The 5,584-nt window shown below is 35.0% G+C and overlaps 1 pseudogene; it reads left to right on the top strand.

Annotated features, from left to right (window-relative positions):
• The first annotated feature begins 767 nt into the window (after positions 1 to 767).
• LOC149212204 (zinc finger CCCH domain-containing protein 66-like) lies at positions 768 to 1,389 on the top strand (annotated as a pseudogene).
• The last annotated feature ends 4,195 nt before the right edge of the window (positions 1,390 to 5,584 follow it).

Genomic DNA, 5,584 nt, shown 5'->3' with positions numbered 1-5,584 from the left:
TTGATTGTCGTGTAACCTGTAAAAAAACTTGGTACAAAGAAAACATAAGTGTGCTCTAGAAGAAATGGCGAGTTTCTTCATGATTATTACGCAAAAATTTCATACCAAATAAAACAAATTAAGGGCAAACAAAGTGTTAAAATTGACTTAATCATGATATTAATATCAATCCATTTGTGAAAATAACCATGAAGAGTAATACTCCCTGTTTGTGTGAGCTGACTTCTGTGCATGGCGAAAAGTTTGGCATCATAGATTTGTTGTGTCTAGTACGTCATAAAAGCATGCAACAATATCAATTTGCCAACTCTAAACAAGTTAGTCAACATTTAAATAATCCACCAAATGTTCTTTCAAATTATGCTTCCAAATGTTCCATTCTTTATTTTCAAACATGGGTGAATTTTGTGAATTTTTTTAATATTTGTTTTTTAATTTTATTTGTTTTTTATTTTTTTCCTCTTCTCATGATTCTCTCAATTTTTGTGCCCCAAAGTTTTGTTTATGCCAGTGCCTTTCACATGCCAATGTTTTTTTTTTTTTAATACTTCTAAGCAACAATTGTTAATTTTTTTATTTTTTTTTGATAACAAAAGATAATATGTTAATATATTAATACAATCATAATATATTAATGTATTAATATATTAATATATTAATATACAATCATAATAATATATTAATATAATTAATATCTTAATACATTCATATTATATTAATGTATTAATATATTAATAGAGTTAATACGAAAAAGTCCAAAAGTGTTGATGTCATCTCCGAAGATTTCCGAGGCATCAAGGAATTGTGCTGATGGTATTGAAAAGAGAGAGTATCCTGTGGATCCTTCTCTTCCAGACATAAAGAATGGCGTGTATAGCACTGATGAGTTTCGAATGTATTCTTTCAAAGTGAGACCTTGTTCTAGAGCTTATTCTCATGATTGGACTGAGTGCCCATTTGTGCACCCTGGAGAAAATGCCAGAAGACGAGATCCTCGAAAGTATCACTATACTTCTGTTCCTTGTCCAGAGTTCAGGAAAGGGACTTGTAGACTTGGTGATCTGTGTGAGTTTGCACATGGTGTTTTTGAGTGTTGGTTGCACCCTGCTCAATATCGAACTCGGTTATGCAAAGATGAAACAAATTGTACAAGAAGGGTGTGTTTTTTTTGCACACAAACCTGAGGAGTTGCGTCCTTTGTCTGGATTTACTGGATCAGCTGTTCCGTCACCCCGAGCTTCGTCTTCATTGGATATGAATTCAACCATGAGCCCCCTTACACTAGGCTCACCGTCTCCTGTTTTCGTGATGTCTTCTCTTTCCCCTTCAAATCCTCCTTCATCATCAGCAAACTCATTAACTGATTCATCATTTGGTGGAACCACCTAGTGTAAAAACATTTTAACTGATAGGAGTTACTGCACCGTAGACAGATCAATCCACGCATCAATGGCCTCTGTAACGTCATAATTGCGATTACAGCGTCGAAGGAACCCCGGACCCCAACGCTCAAACCCTCGTGCATCTCTGCGGATTATGCAATCGTCTTAAAGATCTGTAATCTGTAAATAATCGACGAATTCTGTCGATCAGAGCAGCAACGTTAATATCATTAGGGCGAAATCTGGTTCGAAACAGTGCCGATTAGCGACTCCGAGGGAATTTGGCGGTCGCCGGAGGTTATTGTCTGCTTTCCATGTTTTCTTTGAATTTGTGCAAGCGAAGCAGTCTTCGGCCTTGTTGTTGCTCTGTTAATGGTGCATTATGGTCCCAAGTGGAAGCGAAGCTGTAGCCTTTAGATACAGCATCTGATTGTGGTTTGCCCAATGCCACCGGGCTTGCTTTCGCTGCCATGCTCATTCAATAAATGGAGTTTCGCCGATCGCAAAGGGTTTCGGGACTCTGTCGAGAATGCCAGAACGATAAAGCCCTGGCGAATAGATATCTCTTTTCTTATTGTTGCCGCATCGGTTCTTTCTCCATGGGAATACGTAAACTTTGCCCTGCTTTCACATTTCTGAACCTGCTTCTATGCCTGACAGCTTCGATCTCACGTCCTGGAATTTAACCTTGCAATAAATCTCTGAATCACAGCTCCTGCTCCATGTTTAGATCATCATAGATAAAATACCACTCTGGATCAAATTAAAGCTCGAGGAAACGCCAGCATTTCACATGTGAAACAGATGTGAATCTCCCACCTCTTAATCAACGCTTTGATCGGACATGGATTACGCATGTACAATTTATAAATGATTTTGCTTCTCTTTCAGGATGTGGAAACACCTTGTTGAGGTCTGGAAAATACAAGTGTCATGGCAGTAGTATTGCTCCAGTTAATCTTGAGGATCTATTTGTTTCTGAGATGTCTCTTAGGGGACCATGCCTTGAACCTTCCGTGTTTTGCCAGATAACAGCATTTCAAAAAAAATCGCACTGGACATGTATACATAGAGGGAAGACAACAAAAAAAAATTGTATAAGATCGAGGCAGGATGCAACACCTCAAGATGTGAGGTATGATCAAGAGGCTTAGGATGGACTCTGCAAATTTTCCATTTTATTGTGAAGTACTTATTATTATTATTTTTATACAACAAATCTAAAAAAATGAAAACATATTATTTTTTATTTTTTATTTTTTTATGTTTTTTAAACAACAAATTAAAAAAAAACAAATTTTTTAATTTGTTATTTAAGTTGAGATTTTTTTTAAGTTGTAAAATCAACAATTTTTTTTATTAAAACCTACTATTAAATAATAAATATAATGAATTTAGTTTTTTTTTTTTTTAATATTTAAAAAACAAAAGAAATGGTTATTTTTTTTATTTTTTATTTTTAATAATAATAAGTATATATGATACCTATATTATTAAAAAAAAAAATTAAATCTAAAATTATAAAAACTAAATTTCATCTAAAAATTTAAATATGCTTTTTTTCATTCACAAAATTCTTTATTGTTATGTTGCACATTAGTTCTCCAGCAAGAGTAGTTTTATTCGAAAGAAATCAATAGATTTTCTAATCTTCATAGCGCAGGAAGAGAGAATACTAATGGATTGATTCATTTTTATTCATGCACGGTTTTTGAAAAGACGAAATTTAAAACTAGCTAAACACTAAACCATTAGAAAACTCAAACTTAAACTTCTTTGTGAAGATCCTCCTCTCACCATGTCTCACAAGTTATTTTATCTAAAGAAAAATACTAGTACTAAATTAAATTTCAAATGCATAACCCCTTAGCACCATCCCCGGCAACGGGGCCAAAATGTTGGGCAATTTATTGGGGTTAAATTGCTGCATTAAATTATAACTCTTAAGCTTGTGATGATGCCACCACAATATATGCAGGAGTAGGCAACTAACTCTATGTCTAACTAAATAATTTATGATTCAATATAATATGCAAGGGAAGAGGCTCCTAACTAAGGAGGTCCTAGTTGTCTTTCCCTACAGTATCATAGAGAAATCATTGATTACATAAAACTAGAAACTGGAAACGAAGACAAGAGAATGAACTTAATTATTGTTCAGATTCAAGTAGAGAGAGAGACTAACTTAGTCTCTTGATTGTCCTCTCATGTACTAATCCAAAATAAACTAAGATTCATTCATAAGCATAAGAAATGAAATGAATTGAAACATAAAAGCACAAAAGAATGAATTTCAATTACCATATAGATCAATGGAGAGAGAGCCTAACTTAGACTCTTGGTTATCTCCTCATATGATACTTGAAACATAAAAGCAAAAGAATGAATTTCAATTATCATGCAAATCAAATAGAGAGAGAGCCTAACTTAGACCCTTGGTTGTTCTCCCATGTGCTCATAAGATTCTAATTTAAAACTCATTCGTCAATCACAAACAAATCCTCAAACATCAAACATCTAAGCAATTAAACGAAATAAGATCTAATATGAAATAACATGTTTCTCTCATCCTTTTAGAGTGAGCTCAATTCTCTTAAGAACAAGACAAATTATTCCATATACTACATTAAGGAAACTTATATCTAAAAACTACATAATAGAAATAAAACTACATAATGGAAATGTATGTAAAATGGAGCTTTATTCTATTCCATTATAAGTTGGATACATGCTCTAAGAGTCCTCCTCTTGGAATGGAGGAGGTACTCCTATTTATACAATGAGATGAGATAACAAACTCATAATGATGATCCACTAATCTCTCTTTAGTTCCATACATTTCTCAACCATCTAGACACATAACCCTATCCTCCATGATTTCCTCCATGAGGTCCATGATCTTCTCCATGATCTTTTCCATGAGGCTTATCTTATCAAATTCGAATTTGATCATTCAAGGCCACATAAAGATGCCCTGGAAGCTTCCTTTGTGCCTACACATGTCAACAAACTCATTCTAATTGTTAGGTATAAGTATAAGCATCTTATTTTCTAAAGTTTAGCCATAAATTCACTTAAAAATGTTAAGAATTAATAAACTTTGGAAAAGCATTGTTAGAACCCAATAGTGAGGTAAATGTAATGATATGAAGGTGGAATGGAGGTGACATGAAGGTAAAATGTGAAAATATTGGTGAATAATGGAGTGAAAATAGGGACTATTTTGAGGCCCAACAATCTCCTAGTCTCAGCCTTAATCTAGTTAGCATTCAAGTTCCTTCAGAAGCTTGTCTAACCTTAACAAAAGCCTTAAGCTCTCATACCAATTGGTCTAAAAAATGATCTTAAAACAAGACAAATGTATTACAGACTCATGTGCAGGAATGCCTATATTACTTAGTGAAATGGATAGAAAATATTGCAAATAATATAGACAATTAACAATTAGAAAACATAACCAAATCACATCAACATAGCCAAAATGATAAAGGAGTTCATGAGACTTCCTAGCTACATCTCCTGGTCCAAGATTTCAGTGCTAACCTCTATATTATGTCTTCAAATATAGGTTGTTACAGGTGCGAGCTCAACATTGAGTGTCAACACAACAAATGGTTCTCACCACATAGTTTCGCTCGAAACCCTTGAGTCGAAAAGAGTATACATGACCTCCAGACCCCCTGGATGGTACAAAAACCTCTCTCGCTCTCCTCCATTCTCTCGTTACTCTGTGTGTCAACTCCCTCTTCTTTTTCAACTTTCTGTTTTATTTGTGTTTTATAACACGTTTTATTTACAATACGCTTAAAGCATGGAAACTGATTGTTTATAATAGAAATCGTTCATAAACGAAAGGACCGCGAGGCGCAGGTGGTCTCGACCATCCAGCCTTTCTCTGGCACTAATCCCGAAACAGATGAATCGGACGGTTGTCATGCCTCATCCACCAACAACCCTTTGACATTCCACACAGTTGATCTACCTTCAATCTGACGGTTTGCATCCAACCCGATCATCCAACCAGCTCGTGCAATCTTCATCGTCTTACGTGATTGCTAATCCAACGACTGACGACCATTTTGAGTGGCCCACTTGCATGGGGATTACCCACCCGAAAAACAGGTTTTATCTCTCCTGCGTCGTGCTATGTGTCAGACAATGTATGGAATTGGGTAAAACCCTTCCAATACCACTTACCGCCT

This window comes from Pinus tabuliformis, chromosome 1_1 (genome assembly GCF_031772625.1).
Source record: "Pinus tabuliformis cultivar Carrire ecotype Pingquan chromosome 1_1, CPIR1, whole genome shotgun sequence".
Taxonomy (NCBI): domain Eukaryota; kingdom Viridiplantae; phylum Streptophyta; class Pinopsida; order Pinales; family Pinaceae; genus Pinus; species Pinus tabuliformis.
The sequence above is the reverse complement of the archived record's forward strand: the minus strand, read 5'-3'. Positions and strand labels throughout refer to the sequence as shown.